General features: G+C 33.2%; 1 protein-coding gene across 5 annotated transcripts in view; it reads right to left on the bottom strand.

Annotated features, from left to right (window-relative positions):
* Window positions 1-17,455, bottom strand: part of wge (winged eye) — a 168,335-nt gene extending 150,880 nt beyond the window's left edge. For all 5 annotated transcript variants that reach the window (XM_068776098.1, XM_068776097.1, XM_068776100.1 and 2 more), the window contains exon 1: window positions 16,763-17,455. The gene's annotated coding sequence lies outside the window, so the exon portion shown is untranslated. The remainder of the gene's footprint in view (window positions 1-16,762) is intronic.
* Window positions 17,456-23,144: the final 5,689 nt, after the last annotated feature.

Raw genomic sequence — 23,144 nt, 5'->3', positions numbered from 1 at the left:
ATGAGATATATATATTTACCATAAACCTATATCAACCAAGCGAGCAGAAGTAGATGAACCAAAAAAGTACAGATTAGCTACTCAATACGTATGTTCGCAATCGATAACATTCAACGTAATAAATAAAGAAGAATCTGAGATATTCTTACCCTTTCTCTAATGAATTTGATACCGGAGAAGAGTCATAAAAAACAGACAACATTTTTGTTATAAATAGTATTGATCAGATAATTCCAAAGAGTGGTATCTTTCACATGAACGACGTCAGAATTGTTTCAACATTCCCGATATTTCATAACAAGGGGAAAGTAATGAAATTTGAAAGTGGTTGAATTGTTACCTACAATGCTACCGCAATAAGAGTTAGCACTTATTGGATGATGTTTGAAATTATAAAAGAATTCCTTGGAGAAGACAAAGAATCAAGATCATATATTTTATTTATTGGAAAAATAGAAAAAGCAATTAATTAAATTACTACAAATTCCTAAAACAGTTACAATTCATCATCAGTTTATTAAAATCATTTCTTTCTCATTTAATCACCTTTTGAATAATGGATATTTTATTCAATATAGATAAAGCTATCTGTAAAGTTCAGTTGTATTTCCAAATCAGTCGAAGATCGGGACAATTTCGTTTAGTAGAGACCGGCGACGCACCCGCTCAGGCACCAAGCGCTAACTCCACTGAAAATCGATTTATATATGTATTTTTTTTTCTTACTCGCACTGCCACCGTTCGACTGCCAGTTTTAATTTCAAATCGAAACTTTTTTTTACCGCCAACATTTAAAACTAACATTTACTGCTAGATGAAATCAGAAATGTGATCACAGAAGAAGCAACGCCACAAAAGTTGAAGATTGGTCGTCTAAAGTGACAGTGGGTGCTGCATAATGCTTGTGCAACTGACTGTTACTGAAGCCATAAGTTTGAATGTAGACAATGATCCTAGATGGTTCGACAACATAGTAAACCAGGCATCGATATGATCTTTAGGTAATATAGACCTTACAATAGACGTGTTTCAGTTGAAATGATGATTTAAAAATGACAGTTCAACTTTGAGAGGCTACCTTTTGCAACTTTATAATTTAACTAAGTTTGAGAAACAGATTCGTAAACAGATTTAGTATTTATATGTTAGAGTAAATCTATGTGATTTGCCAAATGTATACCAGGTAACCATAATTTTAATATTTCTCTCGTTAAAAGAATAAAAAAGGCAATTTACTTTCTATGTGCGATACACGTACATTTGTTTAATTAATAAAATCGTTTATTTTTACTACTAACTGGGTAAAGTATAGTGACTTTGATTTTAGGTCGAGGGTTTTACTTCCCTGGATAAAATCTTATATAATTCACACTTTGTGTATTAATTATATAGGATTGCCTCTACTCACAGAGAAGTTTCCAGATGATGACACTATGGATAATACTACATTGCGATCGAAAATCCGTCTGAAAAACGTTGCAATTATATTACATACCTCCATAGTTATATTTGGGGAAGACTTGCAGTGTATTAGCTTTGATATCCCCGATAGTAGATTACCCACCAAACTAGAGCCAAGTCTTGTCTATTTACGATGTACCTCGCAATGTAATTATGTCAATTAATTAAACAAATATACTGCCATCGGCCGTTTATATGAAGCGACAAAATCGTCTCACAATCGAAGGTAGCGTGTCGATGGAAATTTTTGTATCGTTCAACTCATTTGTGCGCTCGTCGTCATGTGTGCGTTGTGTTATATTTTCTTCTACGCTTACTAAAATTAGTAATTCTACTGCATACTGTATTACAATACACTCACAAGTTATGCTTATAAGTTATCCTGTAATCATTTTAAAAGTTAATTAAATAAAAATGTCCTATAATAGTGTGAACGATTTTTCAAATGGTAAAGTTTGGGAATGAATTTTGAAAATTCCACCTTAGATTTTTGTGCGCTGTTCGTGCATTAGAACACATTTGAAACCAAATGAAATATATCTTTATTGAAGTAAGCATTTACACGCAATTTTGAATCATCAATCACTTTAAGATTTGAAGTAGTTAACAGTGTGAAATGCCAATTTGCTGCGAAGAGCCGACCAGAAACAAAAAAGACGCCTTTTTAAATGAAATTTAACAATACTTAATATATACATTATGATATCAGCCAATGTTCAACAAACGAAGTTTCACACATTTCTCGCAACTAAAAACTCTTGAAAGCTATAAGATTTATTTAATAATACATCTTTAATTTTAGATTTAAACTTAAGAAAATAAGGGTCTAGAACAATGTTTCTCAACGTCGGGCCCACGCCACACAAGGAAGCAGTTTGATTGTTAAGGGAGGCAATTTAAAAGTGGACTTGTCACGAATTTAAGTCATTCGCTTTAATATAAAACTATATATTGCATGGGGGGGGGGGGGGGGGTAAGAATATTTGAAAAGCTAAGATGGGCTGTCTTGTGGAACTTTATTATGTATGCGTACACTCAGACCTGTGAAGGATTCGTTAAATTTTGTGAAGATGAAATTTAGGCGTTACGAGTTTATTCTTATACTTATCATTTGTATATTTCTATATTTTCATGCAAGAATTTAAATTTTGTCGCTTAAATAATATGTTAATATAACAAATTTCTTCACACATTTCTTTATGAGTATCTCTAGCTTTTAAGCTAGATTTTCTTTAATACATTGCTTTAAGAAAGATGTCATTGTAAGGATGTTCAATCTGATTATAGTATTAGGCTGTTCTGACATTTGTATAACTTTTCATGAGTGGTCAAAATCCCATGTGGATATATATATGCATAAATGAATAGTCTTTATAAACACCGCGCACCAATTAGCAACTGACACGTCATTGACACACAAATAAAACTTACGTATCGATTGCCAACACACACATATAAGCGCACGTTCAAATGATTTGAACTATCTATACCCGTATATCATTTCGTATAGCTCACTAAATCTAACGAATCGGACTGTCATGTCCACCGCTTGCTTATAATTAACTGTGTACTAAAACTCAGAGCTAATATACGGACAGGAAGGGTTTATTTATGCGTCCTTTTGGCAACTTTCAGCTGATGAAACTTCGCTGGCAGCTACGACGTATCAAAGTCTACTGTGTAATAACACTAGCTAGCTCCTTATCTCGGCTTGCCATTGGCAGCAATGGCATAAGAAAGTGTTTATATTATAATGATTGTCCAATATACAACCATTTTCAATCAACCTATATAAAGTTTACTCAACCCTTGCATCACTATCCCCTGATGCGTAAGTATGGTTAGTCAGTGAGAGAATCCAGCCGTGGAATAATCAACGCCGATCATGGAAGTCTATTCTATTATTTAAAGCTAGAAGCTGTTAAAGCGGCTTCAATATTTAATGGAATCAGGCGTTACCTCACGGAAGTCCATCCTAAGTAAGAAAAGGACCAATATTTAGCCACTTCCGCACATGCAGTGGTAGTCGTGCAATGAAATGCACCGCCCGCCAGCCCGCTGATAAATGCGTATGCGGCAAACAATACGAATCACACAACCGCCAAACACGAGAGTTTGGCACTAATCGGTGTAACATAACTCCTGAAGATGCCCCGTGGAGGTGTAAAACACGTGTTGAGTAATTTGGCGGTGGCGGTGCATTTCATTGCACGACTACCACTGTATGTGCGGAAGTGGCTAAATATTGGTCCTTTTCTTACTAAAGCGGCTTCAGTCTAAGTCTAGAAGTGGAAGGAGACGGAAACCCACGACTATTTACTAAGGACCCTATGGTAGCAATCGTGAGAAGGGTCAAAACATTAAGCAATGAGGACTACGACGGACTTCACTGTAGTTAATAAATAATAATATAAATAGCGTTTATAACAGGCTAAACTGCTCGAATTAACATATAGCGTTACTAGCATATAATTTTATAGCATTTTACCGTTATAATCGATTTTTTAATCGCTTTTACTCATACACGATTTGGAAGCGTCGTTTGAATAAATTACCCAATTACTTTGTAACTCTTCCAAATAAAAAAGAGTTATTATTATTTTTTAGTATTATTCATAACAGAGGTAGATCATTGTCGAATAGCTTTTAAATGTAAATTAGCATAACTTGCGTGGAATAACAGGTGAAATCCGCTTAGGGTTTCCAACATTAAAAAAAAGTTTTTTAAACTTGACGGACAATTGTCAGCTAATTAGTGACGATAATTTGGCGCGATTATGAAATAATATTTAATTTAAAATATAGTGAAAAAAATTTTTTTTTTGGGAATTGATGAAAATAGTTTATACTTTTTATTGTTTAGCTAATATTTTTTTATGGCCCTCGCTATTAGGAGCCTCTCGTATCCCCTATCTAATTTAGGACAGGAACTTTATTTACACATAATTTTTTAAGAGTTTTATCTTTATCCGACACTCACTTTCATACTTCTCAATTTCTTTTATTCTTTCCTTTTATCCTTCACAATATCTTGCAATTTTTGTTCTTACATTCCTTTTTGCTTTCATTGCCTTCCTTTCCTCATCTTTTTTACTCGTTTAGCTAATATTAAATTAACACACTAATCTACGTGTATAAAGTCTGCTTATATAAATGAAACGAATATATATCTACACAAATAATTACACATGGAGTGTCTGTTTGTAATGTTAAAGTAACTACTTTTAACAACTTGTATGTTAATACATATACCAATATTTTTTTTTTAATTTGGCCTGTTAATCTGTTTCTTTCGATTTATCTGAAATGGCGGGATCGATTTTGACGGAACTTACACTGGCAGGTAGCTAATGTAATAAGGAGTAATTTAGGCTATTTAAAAAAAAAACAAACAAATTTTTTGTTGAAATGTACGCGGACAAAGTCGCGGGCAGAGCTAGTTGTAAATAAAAACAGCTCACCTAACAGTCTTTCTTTCTATTTAGCCTTACTCAACTATGGCCTTCATTCATCACTTTTCACTTTAAGAGGAATATAGATCCAGAAATATGGAAAAAACTTAACCTTTTTCGTTCTTTTCAGCCTTGTTCAGCTGATCTTACATTCCTCTATCACTCTTCACTTTTATAAGGAACATAGATCCAGAGACATACGCAATAACTAACATTTTAGTTCGATGCGAAGTTCGCGCGTTTGTTTTTCTGGAATCTCGCAGTGCTAGACCGGTCATTGTGGCGATGTTGGAAGGCCGTTGCCTTGCAGTAGACGTTTATCAGCTGATATGGTATGTCCCTGCAGACTGTACAACCACAGGGCATTTTCACTTTACAAGAGATGATTGTAAGTAGGTATAAAAGCTACACCTATAACCAATCAACCTGTATATTTGCACTTACAGCGATTGGCAAATCGGTCTCCTTTATAATTCCCGGCCATTTCATTAGCCAGGAAGCCCTTCAAACTAGAAAACGTTAGAGCTTTTGCAGTTGGGTTCGCCGGCAGAGATCAAAGTCGGTGTGACGTAAATAGCCCTCGGCGAAAGAAACCTAACATTAGCTATAATAGATGGAGCTATTTTTACACACAGAAAACATAACATAGACCTGCCTTTTCTTCATTAACTATAAAAAGTTGTTTTTTATACTTACTACTGCGTCTATAAATTTTTAACCTAATATTTTGAAATCAATTGAGTCAAAATTAAAACAGAATTAACTACCACCTGTTCATAGAATGAATGGTTATAGGTGTAAAATCTTGGAGCAGCGGTGGACTAGCGGAAGATGACTGAGATTTGCGATCATAAGTCGCGGATTCAATTCCAGGAATACCATCTCAAGTAATTATATAACATTGCCGCTGCTCATAAACAATTCCAGTGTAGACAACAGCATCCTCTACGTACCATAATGCAATCGCCAACCCGCCTGCCATCGTGGCGATTATGGTATATCCCCCATAGATATCTTTGGAGCAGGCCTATGCATTGTAGGGGGCGTCTTTTGGCTGAAGCGAAACGGTTATAATATATACATAAATAAGATAAATTTTAAGAAGCCGTCAATTCTCTAATTCAATTCTTCGACAGGCGTTTCAAGATTTTTAACTAATGCATCTATTGATGATCCAGCTTTTGCTATCTGTACAGAATCAAGTGTAATTAACTTCTCCGTAAACATAAATTATTTTTTGAGACACAATAATATGGTATATTATATCTTTAGTTCAATAACTCCACAAATTGTTTTAGGTTTTGGTTTGTTTTAGGTATGTATAAATTAAATAGTTATTTAACTCATTCTTGTAGATACGAGAAAAATCATTAAAAAACCAAAAACGAAGAACAAAGGGCTGTCTTAAAACAGAACGTCTATTTCCAAGCAACCAATGAATTGAAGTGGAAGGAAGAATTGAACTAGCGATCGTCAAGTAATAATCTGAGTTGGGAATCGGATATATAATTATATATATGTAATAGATAAAATTCTCGTGTCACGGTGTGCGTGATTTAACTCCGAAACGGCTCGACCGATTTTCGTGAATCTTAGCGCGCATATCGGCCAGGGTGAAGAATCGAACAACATCTATTTGTCATCCCCCTAAATGTTAAGGGTGGTCGACCCCTAATTTTTTTTTTGCCAAATTTTTATTATTGTTTTATGATACAGCATATAACAATACATACAACGGTAAATTTTCATCCTTCTACAATCAACACTTTTTTATTTGTTTTTTAATGTTTGATAGAAATAACATACATAGCAAAACAACGTTTGCGGGATCAGCTATCATATATATATAAAAATTAATTTTTGTCTGTATGCATTTTATAGAATTGTAAACTATTCATTTGATCGTGTGATGATCTTTAGCAAAGTTGTTGTGCATGAACCTACAAAGGTTTCTAAGTTGGTTGGTTAATTAAACTTATTTATATTATAAGGACAGGCCTCCCTCAAAGATCGTCACGATAGTGGAGGACCTGCCCATGCCGCATCTATCGACTCGTGGTCACATACTATCACATATATATATATATATATATATATATATATATATATATATTTAAAATACAACGTACAGGATGTTCGGTTCGACGTAAAATCTTTAAAGAATATATAGCTCATTTCAAAGCAAAATACTTCAAAGCTTTTATACTAACTTCCAATCATTCTTTATTAAAGTAACCACTCTGAAATAAGTTACACTAATTAATTTTTTTATTGAAATGCGACAGCCTTCAAAGTTACTTTAGTACTTCCGGCAATACAAAGTGTGCAAGGATAGATAGTAAACAATAATTAATTTTAATATGTAGTAATGCGTACTTAGTAAACGATTTTTTCTTACTATATTATGATTACTAGTTTGATTTTTTTGTTGGATAAGGATACCATACATTAATTGAGAGCAAACAAAATATACATTCACCCCTTTAAAGCTTACACCCACAACCAATATATCATTCTATATATATATATATATATATATATATATATATATATATATATATATATATATATATATATAAATTACACGTTGTAGTTATTATTATTACAATTAAATGCAATCTGTTAACATAACTGAATGTTATTAGTGCATAAACAGGTGCTTATTTCGCTCACCGTAACAAATTGGCAACGTTGAGTAATGCTAAACAAACTTGAAGAATAACTCTATCGATGTGTAAGGATATTTTTAATAGTGTAGAAACAAAAGTGACGCTTATTTGAAAATACGTTTGTATCAAAATGGTGTTCAAAGTTTTCAAATGCATTCATTCATTTAATAAAATCAAACAACTTAAATTGAGAGAATGGGAAATTTAGTAAAACTAATTTTGCTTTTACACTATTGTCGAACTATCTGTCATCAATACTACAATCTATAGGAGATTGTTTTATATTACAAATGAATTTATATAACCAGTTTTTTTTTTCACGCCTTCATATCTTTAACATTAACTGCCAGAGACTTTTCTAATATGTGAGATCATTTTCTTCACTTTACTATTAAGCTTTACCTTACTATTTTACATATTATCTTCTCTTGGACAATTTTAATTTCTAATCAGTAAATAATTATATCGACCCATCTTAAATTAGGAGGACCGGAACATAATGTCGTCGTTTCAGTCGACATATTTTACAGAAAAACCGATTGGTTTCTGCCCGGCATTAAAAATTTGTATACTAGACGGCAAAAGGTTGTTGATAACGAAGATGAATATTGTTGATTAGAAATAAAAACTTGTTAAAAATGTAGTCGTGTGAGTTTAACTTAAGAAAGCGACATTACTTTTCGGTTCCCAAATACATTATATATATCTTTTTCTTTCTGACTGCTTTTCACTCTATGAGGCCTTTATATCTACTTTATCTCATATACTAACTTAATCTATCTTTATACAATACATTTCACATACTATAATATAATATTATTTATACTATATGTGCGTGCCATTCTCAAAATAGATGACATTTGGCACATTATATCTATTTATTAGTTAATTATGTTTCCTTTATACATATTATGGATCTATTTCGTTCCTCGTCTTATTGAGCTTCTTCGCAGCCGGTGCGTGGGTGTTAAACCTATCTCCTAAAGCACCATCGAAGAGAACCTCTGGTAGCGCGCCGAGGTTTAACTTCCTATCCGTAGATGACTTCAGGTCATATCTACACCGACCGTACTTCAGACAGTCCTAAACAAGTTAAAAGAAGCGCTGATAATATATATAAAAACCGGTAAAAACTTTTCGATCGTCTGTCCATCGTCTAAAAGTCATATCGGTAACGGATAAACAAATGGTACGAGGTAAACAAATCGGTCTTTATCAACTCTGCCACCATCAACGACGCGCGGGCCCCGACGTCAGACCCCAAGATATGTGTACACAGCAACAGCCAAGAGGTCTTATTAACGTGGACACTCGTACTGTTCATTAAAGACTTTAGTTTTACGACCATTGAAAATAACATACCGTACAGACCTTCTTAATTGAAGGTCAGGTGAACCTTTTAAAGTTTTGATAATTCACATTTTTAAAAGACCTATCGGTAGATAGAAAAATTAAACAAATACTTCGTTTAAGACAAATCCGTTGTAGATTTTAAATTTAAATTTCCGTGAAAGAGAGAAGAAAGAGACACGTTTGTCCACATTCTCTGGAAACTCGTCTTTGACCAGAGGTAATCCTAAATGCAGTGTGAATTATATAAGATTGTTCCTCGGGATCGAACCCGCGACATAAGATCACATATCTCAATCCCCTACTCCTGGGCGACTACTGCTTTGAAAATAGTTTAATCATTTACTATGATCCCTTATCTTCATTCAAATTTTTGATGAACATATTAATGATTCATAGCTTGGTGATGATAAATAGTTAACTAAAGATTAATTATAACCTGCTAAGTTTTAAATTAGATTAAAGTATGTAAGCAAATATATTTATTGATGAAATGATTTTATTATCGAAAAAAAAAATATTTTGTTAAACTCGCGCATTTTTTTATGGCCTGTCATTGAAATTGCGTTGTATTTATTTATTGTTTTTCTATTTGTATATAATATTGGTAATTATATTGGTAATATATAATATTAAGGAGACAAAAGATTGTTGATAACGTAAGTGAATATATTGTTGTTTATAGATAAAAACTTGTTAAAAATGTAGTCGTGTGAATTTAACTTAAGAAAGCGACATTACTTTCCGGTCTCTCTAATAAACATAATTTACAAATACGGGTACAAAATCTCAATTGAGTCGGATGGTCTCTGCTGCCCTGTTGACATGTACAGAACCTGTAAGGTTTCGGTTGATAAGTGATATCCATGTAAGAAAAGGACCAATATTTAGCCACTTCCGCACATAGTATAATATAAATATTGGTCCTTTTCTTACTTAGGATGGACTTCCGCAAGGTAACGCCTGATTCCATTAAATAAGTGACATCCATGACAATCCCTTATAACACGTTACTTTTATAACGCGTTTTTATAATAATGATAAAGCTTGTTAATAGTTTTAACGATTTATATTACATTTGTGTGGGCAAAAGCCTCTTCTAAAGCCTTCTGTTTTTCTCTATCTCTGACAACTTGGAGTCACCCCTGACCTGCCACGATCTCGTCTACCCATCTGGCATTAGGTCTGCCTCTCGCTGGGGTACCCCAAAGTTCCGTCCAATTAATTATTTATTTTAAAACTCTGTATGTCTACCTGCTATCAGCGAACCTGTTTTAATACTACCAAAATTTCAAAACCTTCATAACAGAGCTTACTCAATTTTTTTATTCGTATATTAAAATGTTTGAAATATAGAAAGTCAGTCGCTCGTAAAAATTCGTATCTTTAATCATGATTTTTATCGGACGTAATAAAAATTGCTTTAATTTCCCCTTTAAGGGGTCCAAAGAGATAATATTGGTTTTATGGAATTATTAACATTGTAATCTTAACCTATATAGATAGATTGTGTGTGTATATGTGTGTGTGTATGTGTGCGAGTATGTGTGTGTATGTGTGTATATATGTCTTTCTTAATTATTTCCCATATTTTTAGATTTTAACTAGACAAACCATATTTAATCAACTTACGTAAAGCGCATATCGATTACTTTAGAAAAAAAATTTTCCTTTTACCCACATAAAAATAAAAGTTTTTTTTTTAATATACTACAGATAAGTACGTCAATAATGACTACTGATCATCATTATTTCTGCCCTAGGACGTGCACTGATGGACAAAAGCCTCTCAAATAAGCTTACTATAGAACCTTAAAAATGGCTTGCAACTCGAGACATCCGACGAACTTAAGAAGGTCGTATGTCTATTTTTTGGACGTCCTATGCTGCGTTTACGAGTCCCTGGTCTCCAGTCCAGAACCTTCGTTGCCACTTTAACTTGCCAATCCACTTGGCTATGACAGTTTCCTTTGTCTATGGATCTCTTCTCTCTATGACTCGATAAATAGTTATACTATTGACTAAAATGGTATAAAGAATTGTCTGTTCTGAAGTCTTGTAGAAAACATACCGCGAACTCAATTCCGATAGACCAGACCAATATCAATAAATAACTTGTTTAGAAGATACCTCGGATAAATTATGACTTATGGACGTATAAACGTATATACACATCATACATATATATATATTGAATAAAAGGCAATCACTTATTCTATTTTTATTAGTATTCAACATATGATTAAAACATAATAATAACATTAAATTTTACTATAATTTTTTAAAAAGACTTTCGAAAACATTTCATGTTCATTTTTCGCTTTGTTCCGATGAAAAACTATCCATTCGTATATCCCTCACAGCAATGTACTACAAACAATTATATTTAAAATTTCTTTCATCTGAAATTCGTATAAAGAAACTACTCACAAAAGCTGGTGTTATTCAAAAGTTCGCTGAAAATGAATCGCTCCTTCCAAATTCAAATATTTTTGAATATAACGAGTACAATGAAGAAATATCTACGATATTTCTTCCCAGTTCTCAGTAGCGTCTTTGTTCTGTTCTATATTTAAAATAATATTCGAATTAATTAATTTCCACGAAACGGAATTTAATAATCTTCATCAGATAGTATTACATTGCTGCTTTTCTTCAACAGCTTAAATGTTAAGACGAAAATAAAATGATTTGAAAGCGTCCTTAGGGGGGATTTACGAAGAGGAAACTTATTAGGGAAGTACTCCGCGAAATTAATTACTTAGATACGGCAGTCAGTGGCAACGGCAACATTGATTACTGTTTTTACTGTTATATGTAGTTAAGACGCCCAATGCTGAACATAGGCTTTCCCCAAATACTTCCAGTGAGACCAGTTGGAAACAGCCTGTATGTAGCATCGTTCGAAGACCTCAACAAGGTCTTCTCTCTCCATTCTAGAACCTTAAAGCGCCATGTGTTCTACGTGGCCTGTCCATTGCGCAGGGAATAATTATGAAAAATATGAAGTAATATAATAATGCATTTAATGGTCAGCATTAATAATATATGATGCACAAATTATCTCATTGGTTAAAAATTTCTTAGGATGCGTTTACACGGGAGAAAAATGTCAGACTACATCTATCGCTTGCACGGTGCGGACGTGTTCAATTACTATCGGTTCCTACTTTTTAAAGAGTATTTTTGAATCTTTTTGAAACGATGCCGAATGACAAATGTAAGAAACACAGAAACTGACAACAACGTCAGATATTTCATAATTTTAGATTTTTTTTCTTTACTTTTCTATAAAAGTATCTTTTAAATAGCGTTATTTAACTTCCACGCATACGCTTATAGCAGCTTATATTCAAAATATCGTTATAAATATATATAATAGTTTTTTTTGGTATAAATGGTGTATTTTTAAAATGACCTCATTGTTTTGATAGACGCTTTAATATCGCACATTTAAACAGGATGTACATTACGCTTTGACCTCAATGGCCACGTCACACTGAACCTAAGAGATGGATATGATGCAATGCAAACAGAAGACGTAGTCATATTGTGAATAGAACTAAACCTCGGACGCTGCTTCGTGTATTACAAATTCAAATTCGAAATTACTTAATTTAAGTACGCATTTACATGTATTTTTAAATTGTCTATTATTTTGTAATTGTAAATAATAAAAAAGTCACCACCAGCTTGGAACGCTGATCGGTTAAAAACAGACGAAAAACTCAACAGTTGCATTTTTAAATAAAATTTAAAAATATTTGATGTATACATTACAATATCGACCATATAAATGAGTCAACAAACCAAGTTCCACACATTTCGATCAACTAATACATTATATATTACACAACTTACATTATATATATACAAAAATAAAATACTTTTTCAACTTTATCTAGGTAATGTGTACATGTCCATTTTCGGAACTTGCATAACTATGTACCAAAATGACGAAACTAGACGACCATATTCTAACAACATAACTTAAAGATATATCTAGTCAAATTCACGGACTTTATTTTTAAGAACGGTCCATTCGATTTTCAAATATTTTTTTTGTGTCAAATGGCATTTGAACATGCGTGGCTGCAAAGCGCAGAGGGCGCTTAGCTTAAAACCTGTTTTATCGGTAGTCAAGCCTCATGGTAGCGAGGCTTGGTGTCTACCTGAAGAACCTCGGAGCCACTATATACAATTTAACTGGACGACAATACCTCGGGTTGTCACTCGTCGATAATAGTTCATTTAGCATTGGACGCTCGAGAGGGCTGAACCTCGACTTAGTCTAATTTTATTACTTGATGAACAACAATACCACTCCAGAAAGCATTACAAGAACTGGCAGAAAAAACTCCAGCAACGCTTACAATTGGAACGGTCAGAGGATCTCTATTTTCACAGAAGATACAAGTATTAAACTAAGTGATATGTGCCCGAAAGCCAACTTTTGTGCTTTTTGAGATACGAGTCCTTGTAAGGATTATTTTACGGCTTTTTAGTTTGGGTGTGCAATAGCCCGAGAACTTTTGTGTTGTTTTGGTTTAGAGTGTGATTCCCCGAGAACGTAAATAGAACTTTCCTGATGAGACCTGATTGTCTGTTGGTCGTTTGAACTGAACTGTCACCTTCCGATTTTTTCATGTTACCTACTTGTTAATATTAATGACTTCAACAATACGCTATACTTAATACGCTATAAAAGCAAATGATAAGTAACTATAAAATAATGCATAAACTAAATAAGACATTGCGTGGATATCTCAGACATTTAGTTTATCTAGTAAGCTGCAGTACGGATCGTATAAACATCCGGCGTCGTGACTAAGAATAACAAGTTGACAACTTCAGGGACATCGCATGACTGTTTAGTCAGTTGTAACTTTGACTCCAGGGGTATCAATGCTCACCAGAGCAATTCGTTAGATTCATCGTTTTAGACCATAGGCGCTCACTATAAAGCATAGGCTTACCTAAACACATCTATGACTTACTTATTCTCTGTTGAAGTGCGTGCTGTACATGCTTTACAGCTTCATCTGAGTTACGCAGCGGAAGGGTCCATGAACTTAAAGATACTTAAAGATATATGAGGGAATATACCATAATCGCCAACAATTGGTGATGATGATCGTAGTAAGGTGTTATGATATGCAGAGAACTCTGCTGCCTATCCTCTATAAACTTATTTGAGAGCCGTGGAAATCCTATATCAATAATGCACATAGTGTGAATAATAACGAAATCTATAGTCAGTTAATTTACGTATCAATTTTGAAAAATAACACTATACACATAAAATAAAAAGAAAGTATCTATCATTGATGTTTTTCTGACCACAAGAATGACGTAAGCAACATACTAGTTTTTAATGGACGTACAACAAAGAAAACGTTTGTTGTGTTCTATAAAAATTAACGCGTAATTGATTTTAATTTGTTCTAAAAATATATGACTCTGACTAACCCATGCATATTTATTTTTCATTAAAAATTACGTATAAACGTCTTTTTTTATTTATTTATGCTTGCAAATGCGTTAAACAAAATCTATCAAACAAGTCACGGAAATATAAACTACGTATTAAAATTTGCCAACCTTAATTATTGGTTTGTTGTTTTGAATAAAAACTAATGAAACGTCCAGAACAGACAAAGGAAAAAAAAAAAACAAAATGGCGAGAAGAGCATTCAAAAAATCAATTTATTTACAAGCACTTTAGAATTATCAATTATTTTAACATTATAATTAGTTAGCTACCACGCGCTCGGAACGCCGATCTTCTAAGGAGAGCCGGCCAAAAAGTTTTTATTTTAATTAAATTTACCGATGTTTGAAGTTTACAGTACAACCATATACAAAAAGTCAAAAAAAGTTCCGCACATTTCTATCAAGTTAAAACGCTTGAATGCTATAATAAGATTTATTTAGTAATATACATTTAATTTTAGATTGAAAACATATGTCGTTGAACTTTATTATACATGCGTATGTACTAAGGGTTGTAAAGAATTTGTTAAAAATGTATTAAATTAGGAAAATTACGCAATATCGATTTCTATATTTTTCCCGAAAAACATTAAGCCAAAATTTCACAAACACATTATTTTAAAACTGGGATCCAGTCACGACAATCTACCATTTTAATTGCGAGTATAAGTAATTAAAATAATAAAAAATTCGTTTTATCTATACAGATAACTGATTAAAAAAATCATATGCGTTATGTAGCTTTAATTAAATAAAAACTAAATATAAACACTTTTTGTGATTTTTTTACTTATTTATCATGTTTCATTGTCAAATCAAGGAAAATTAAAACTAAGACCAATAAATGTTCACAAACATACAACTCACAATTACTATAAAATGATAATAAATTTATCTCCTACTCTATTATGTTTCATCACAGGCTAGAATTCTTAAAAACTAAACTAACACGCAAAAAAATTGTTTACAAAATCAACACATCATATGTGGTGCAAGAATGTTCTGGAAAGTTCCAAATGAATATTTCGGTCGACCGGAAAAAGATCATGTCCTCATAGCCATTGTCAAATAACACCTATTTTAAAAAAGGAACATGGACTAGATGCTATAAATAATTAAAAAAAAAACATATTTGGGTCATCGATTAATTAAACTTTATTTTGCACACAGATTTATTAAAAAAAAATTAAAGCACATTTATTTCTGATATTTTACTATTAAACTTGTACGAGTTACTCTGTACACGTATAAATATGACTAATTTTTGGCATCTCCAAGTTGTCAATTACGACTGTAATATTAGAAGACATCAATAATTGAGTCCCATGAGAACCCGATGACTTTGCGGTATTAAAATTGGGTCTAAATATAAAATAGTTGGTATCGTTTCAAGTAATATGAACGTAAATATGTACCACATTTTCCTGTTTACTATATGTGGAACTGAACGTTTTTGATAGACGCTTCATTTATGTTTATCAAATCTCATTGAGTCGAGACAGAGAAAACTAAAATATGTTACTTATTATTTAACTCCTACAATTAATCTTTCCGTAACTTTAAAAATAAGATTAAACTCAAGATTTTTAAGTACTCTATGTTTAAAAATATTACATTATCTTATTACATATATTTTCTAGGTAATTTTTTACAAATATATACTAATATAGAGAAGTATTTATTTCAAACCAGATTCTGAAGGGACAATTTCGAAATAAAATTTTATTTTGATATAACTTAAAAAGAATTCGCTAAATAGTTGTGATTAAAATAAGATTTGTAATATTTATGTTTAGTGCTATAATGTAAATGAGACAATATACCTTGTTAAAAATATTTATTAAAAATTATTAACGAATCGTAAGATTTATAATATAAATGCAAACGTTAAAAGATACTTAAAAACCTCAAATTTATATGAACCCCATGTAAAATAGACGATAAAAAATATTTCGAAGTTTGGATACACAGTAATAATTCCATTTATTAAATAACGTAGCAAATGTATATGTATAGCATAATGCATAAACGATTTGAAATTACAAGTTTAAAGAAGAAATTATATTGTTCAGTTGAAATCAATAACTTATTATATAGTTACTTTTTAACTCTTGCATACATTATATTAAAAAGATATAAGCTACAATATTAAAAAGTAAATGTTATCCTCTATATATCAAACATAACTTGTAAAGTATATTCCTCAAATCTGTTACATATAGAATTCGTCGGAACACGGTTAGGCCTACTGCAACACGGAGTTTAAGCTGTGTTCTGTTAGACAGCACATTCGTTTCTTTAGATTTTAGTCGTATAGATAAAAGAAACATTGCTTACCTTATTATCCGGTTTGAATCCACAATCCACGAATAAAATCCGAATAGGAAAACACAAACAGTCGCACAAAAATCACAAAAACACTGACACTTGCGATTCTCTCGATATATTCTGTGTCGTCGTCGTACACAAGTTTATTTTTAAATATTCTTTACAATCACAACCGGCCAGTATAGTTTCACGTTCACTTCACCGCGAATTTAGTTTTGATGGTGGAAAATTAGATTAATATGTTTATAGTTTAAATAGAACTGCCCAACGTTACGGCATGTTTATTATTCCTATTTGAAGAGTATATTTTGGAACCACGCCGTTTGCCACTGGCAAATATCGATGTTTAGGGAAGACCGTGAACAGCTTCCGCATCCCAAAAAACAGCTGTTCGAGTACGCTGTCGCCTAAAAATCGATTTCAATGAAGAATCAGAAACACTGCAATCGCACTGCACTACACACGAATTTCCTCTATACTAAATTAACCAGTTTCGATTTATAATGCATCCCTTCACCGTGTCAATGCGAACGCTTTCAAATGACCTAATGGTTTATAGTTTTATTATGGACTACTTGAAGGAGGAGAAATGAGTTGAATGTGAACTGCGAATGTTTTTCGAGCACTGAATTTGTTGTTTATTGTGCTGAATGTTTAGTACACCCGAAACACACAGGAATCATAAAAGCGGACGCACGCGGGCGCGCTCGGCCGCTGACTGCGGAGCCGCGGGGCGCGCGGGGCCTGTGGGGGGAGCGGGGGCGGAGGGCGGGGCGCGGGCGGGACGGCTGCTCGGAATGCTATTGTAGGCGAACTTGCCCGCCACTTTTTTCTCTCAATTCTGGTCAAACAAGTTTTGTATACAACCTGCATTGTAAGGATTCCGCCATTCTTCCAGCGAAGCAACGGGTCTCTCTGAACTTAGAGGATCATATGGGTTCGATTATATTTCAAGCTTTATTCGTCTAGACTTCTAAGAAGCCCAATACAGAGCACTCATATACAATATGAAATAACAACCACAACTACTTCTTTGTTGTGGACAGTTTACAAACCAGAATGTAAAGAAATCTTATCTAACATCTATAAAACAAATTAATACTTCAATTAAAAAGTTTTTAGTGCTTTTCTAAACACAATAAAAAGGTTACTTCATCTTCAACTAACATAATATTAGTTTGAAGAATATATTTGTCTGTAACTAGGGTGTTTAGTAGTGATTAGAAATAGTATGCAGAGCGCGTATCTCGCGGATCATGTCCCGCAACGCGATGCGAAAAAACAGAGTGGAACTTTTCTCGGAACAGCTATAATAAGCTGCGGTGTCAATCTGCGCAGTGACGTCACCAGTCTTGCCAACATAACTCCAAATTATTGGGCGCCCAAACACAATTCCAATTTTAAAAAATAATCTTAAATAACAACTTTAATTTATTTTACATCATTTTAGTGTTGTCAGTTTGGTTAAAATTATTTGATAAGATCTTATTTAACTAAATTAAGCTTAAATATTCATATATTACTGATATCATTACAATTTTTGGATTATACATATAGACTTATATATTTTCTAAAATAAATATGTTATGTTTCTTACAATCTGAAATATGCCGAAATCGAAACAAATTTATGCAATCAACCCATAAAGCGCAACTTTATATGAATTGATGGTATATTATAAAGATATTTTGTTCGTATGGATTTTAATATGTTTTTTTTTAATGTAAAACAGAACACGAATATTGTAATTAAGATCGCCATCTTGAATTTTTTAACTGTCAAATTAATGCAATGCATGTAATGTGACAAAGCTTTAGATTTTACTAATCAACAGTGCTGAATTATGCAAATATATCATTCGACCTTTTCGGTATAATAAAAAATAATTATTCATCTTATAAACAGGTGAAAATGCAAATCGTCATCTAACACTGCATTCTCGCTTCATATCAAATAGGGTGGAGCACAGACTACACTAACGTCGATTTATATCTTTTGTGTTCACTGGCATGCTACATACTTTAAAATATGACAAAGATGTACCTGCAGAAATTGAGTAATAGATGATAATTGAAATTATTATTGCAATTAATTAATCAAAATTATTGTGAATTAAATTTAAAAATTATTATTACTAAACGTATACATGAAAATGTGTTGTATTATCTGTAATACGACTTGTCAAATTTTATTAATAAACTATTTTTATAGTATACGAATAACGGTCGTTGTTGTAATTAAATTAATAAAAAGGCGTCAAACTAAGGTATGTATATAAACTAATGTGAAAACGTAGCTTTGGAATGTTAAATACAAATATTGATTGGCAAAATTTTTAACATTTCGAATGCACATTGCTTGTTTTAATAATACAAATTTTAAAATAAGATCGTTATGGTTATCTAGTATTGATAAAACAGTCAAGAAGTCAAAATGTCTGCTAGATTTCGACAATAATCTAAAACAAAATGTTGAGTTTTCTTCTATATAAGCCGTTTTCAATTATATAAAATATTTTAAGGAAAATTAATTCGATTAATAAAATTAAATTGACTTGTTTAACCATAAATAAAGGCTTCGAATTTCAAATTGAATAGGATGTGTTTTGTCGTCGGGAATCTACTCCTGAAGGAAGGAATCCCGCCATCCAAGGTTACAAGGAATCAAACCGAAGTATTTGAACAGCGATAACCGACCGCCGTCGTCTCGGCTGCGTTCGGCCCCGATAGAGACAGAGCGATTTAGAAGCCAGATGATAGAATGAGATGGATTGATATATTTTATTTATTACCATATCAAGTTGCGACGGGCTCTATCGCGCTGAGAGAGACAAGTATATTTCTCTCAACTCCCTATCTTCTGTTTATTCTTGTTTTTTTTTTCTGTCAATAGAAACTTTGGGATAGTATTTAAAAATTTACTCTCAAGTTTTTTTTTTAAGTTGGAACGTTCAAAGTAATTTCCGTTTGCAATTCATAAGAGTCTCGTGTTCGTCGGGCGTCTAGTTTCGTCGCCTAAGCGGATCGCTTTAGCCGGCCGCGTACAAAGTTACACAAAGTTGTGCTGAGCCAACAATGAATGTTTATCGCTCGCCGGCCGACAACAAAAACTATCCGTACACGCAGCACGCATTTATAAATATGCATTCTTTTATTTTAATTCGCGTTACGAACCGGCAAGCAAGCCGGCAGCTTTTCTAACGACTAAATTATGATTTTTAAATTTGTATTTCTCCTTATATCATTTATAAGAACTTAATTACTTGTATTTTGCTATCAATATCAAACGGTTATTGACATATTTCTTAAATATTATTATAACAAGTGTGATAGCAGTAAATCTGTTTTATCAATGATAGTACACTACAATATTGATATGAAATTAACTTTATCGATGCAGTTCATATTAAAATTAGACATAATTACACGTACTGTTACACTTAATAGACTCTAATATCCTTTTTTTATCCTTTATAGGTTAACCATTTGACCTCTGTCTCGCCTGATGTTCAAGGTTTAAAATGGTACATTCTTACCTAGAAGAAACCTATTCACTCTAATCTTAAATGCATCTAAGTTATAAAAGGCTGAAAACAACGACGCCGGGGGATTTTATTTTCTGGTTTCGTATAGAATTCTGATCTGAATAAAATACCCTGCCCTCTAGAAGATGGACACGATTATTATATATATATATATATATATATATATCCAGCTACCTCGATCATCATCATATCAGACGTAACACGTCTTCAGCTGAACGTAAGCCTCCCCATAGACTTCGAATAGGACAGGTTAGAAGCGGCCTGGCATCCAGGGTATTACGGTGACCTTATCATGGTTGTTAGTATGCCTTGTGGGTAGATGTTGCTGTGCTTGCCGATCTATGGTCTCAGCATCAGAACCTCCAAAAGCCACACAAGCTAGTCCTTAATAAGGTTTTAGCAGCAAGCACTAGACTAGGGATATCCCTGGGTAAGGTAGACATCTCACGACAACCCTCGATATATCACAGCAACACGAGACCACATCAGATTGCTTTCCCTTGGTGTACCAAAGATTCTCAAACCCTAACCCAATGTCACTATACGCAGCGAAGTCTGATCTCTTCTTATTTCACAGAACTAACACAACTTTGACTTCGCTTATTGTCTATTTATCATCAATTAGTTGTTGATATAAAACCGTTAACTAATTTAGACCTATATCTCTCGATTATAATTTGGATGGAGTATGTATTGGAAGAACGGAGGCCAATTTAAATCTGCTTCACCAGAGTGAATCTATCGCGAGACACTAGGACCCCACGCTGTCTGGCTTTGTGTGGTTTAAGGCGTCAATGATAAAACAATTTGGCAAAATGCGAAGAATTGGTGGAAGCTGTGGTCAGTAAAGACTGAATAAGAAAGAATAAATGATGAAATAGCTGAACAGTGAAAGCATTAGATGACTCTGCTGATCAAGCAAGTGAACGTTGGAACTTTGCATCGAAGAGTCAATATGAACCAGCGAAGCTTAGTAACCCATATGCTCTAGGCAAATCAAGTTTATTCAAATAACTGCAGATATTTCTTCTGATTTTGAAGTTTAAGTCCCTAAAATACATATTTATTTTTGAAAATGGACTTTTCAGCTCAAATGGCTATTGTAGATTCCGCGATTTTGAGGCACAGGGGGCAGAGGGCGCCTGAACTAAGACCTCTTTAAAGGTAACAAAGCCCGACGACTTCTGAGGAAGCTTCGAGCTTCTCAATCGTTTCGACGGACGATAGACTAGATATATTTAATTAGTTGTAAAACTGTATAGTAAAATTCCACAGTCAATTTAAAATCTGCAACTGGAGAGATGTAAAACCAATATTAAAAAAAAGTATATTATTATATCCAAGTACACTATACTGATGTTAATTCGTGGAATGAAGCGCTATTGGTGCTCTCTCAGGAAGCTAATTATTGTCGCGTACTCTTTATGAAATATACACATCTATTGTCGCCTCACAATTATATTTCTTCAGTAATTTAGTAATACGAAAAATTACGAAATTCTTTTGCTTGCCCACACAGGCCTAAGTACAACAGTGGGATTCCTACAAATAAAATGATGATGATGAAGATACATCCTTCGTTTATTTTGAGTACATCTGCATTAAAATTACCTTGTTATTAATGTAATGTTAATTAATGTCATATGGGGTGATTTTTAATAGGAATAACAGTAACTCTGAAATATGTTACATTTGTGTATTTTTTTATTGTTATGTGACAGGACTATCATTTATAACAGTGCAAAGTCTGCAAAGACAGATTGTAAACATTAATTAATTTCAATAAGTAGTAAATCGAATTAAAAAAAAACTTTTTCTTACTAAATTATCATTACGTACGACGTACTTTTATTAACTGAAAGCTGAAAAAAGGATTTTATACTTATAACCAATCATCCTGTATATACAGTATGATTAGTTATACTATCTGTAACCGTAGACTGTACCGCCAGAGGTTATTGTAACATATTTCAGAGGATCATTTTACAGAGGATGATTAAAAATATTTGTGCTTTTCACTTATAAATGAACTAAACTTTCTTACCAGCATTTACATATGTAATTGTATAGGTGATATCGTGAAGTAAGCGCTCTGTCATTAAATGTCCACCGTTGGGCGCGTGATATGAGATTAGTGAGTCAACAAACTGTTAGTCGGAAATTTGTTTTCGTAACACTCAAAGCTAACTGTACGGTAAACAAAATTTGTTATGCGTCTGTACATACTTGTAACGTGTATTTGGTTTAAAACTACTTTGAAGTGTTCGAAAATTTAAACTAAGTAAGAAAAGGACCAATATTTAGCCACTTCCGCACATGCAGTGGTAGTCGTGCAACAAAGTGAACCGATTAGTGCTCTCTAGTGCACAGAGAACTCTGTGTTTGGCACGAATCGGTGTAATATGGCTCCTGAGAATGCCCCGTGGAGGGGTGAAACACGTGTTGAGTGATTTGGCGGTGGCGGTTGTGTGATTCGCATTGTTTGCCGCATGCGCTTTTATGAGCGGGCTGGCGGACGGTGCACTTTGTTGCACGACTACCACTGCATGTGCGGAAGTGGCTAAATATTGGTTCTTTTCTTACTTAGGATGGACAAGGTAACGCCTGATTCCATTAAACCTTGGCCTTTCTTATAAGACATGTGGTATATGACCGCGTCTCGGATCCGTATGTCTAGACTATTATGTTGTTATTATTACATATGACAGTTATTACTATTATTTGATGTATCAAATATTACTAAATATAAACAACTAAAGGACTACGTCTCTATGACGCAAAATGTCGTGATAAGATCTTTCATTTCATTTATAAGTTTTAACACATAAAAGCTTTAAACGAGTGAGT

This window comes from Battus philenor, unplaced genomic scaffold, assembly GCF_028537555.1.
Source record: "Battus philenor isolate CCGP_79_NKW_IND1 unplaced genomic scaffold, ilBatPhil1.0.hap1 SCAF_9, whole genome shotgun sequence".
Classification (NCBI taxonomy): domain Eukaryota; kingdom Metazoa; phylum Arthropoda; class Insecta; order Lepidoptera; family Papilionidae; genus Battus; species Battus philenor.
This window is presented reverse-complemented; position numbering and strand designations above follow the sequence as displayed.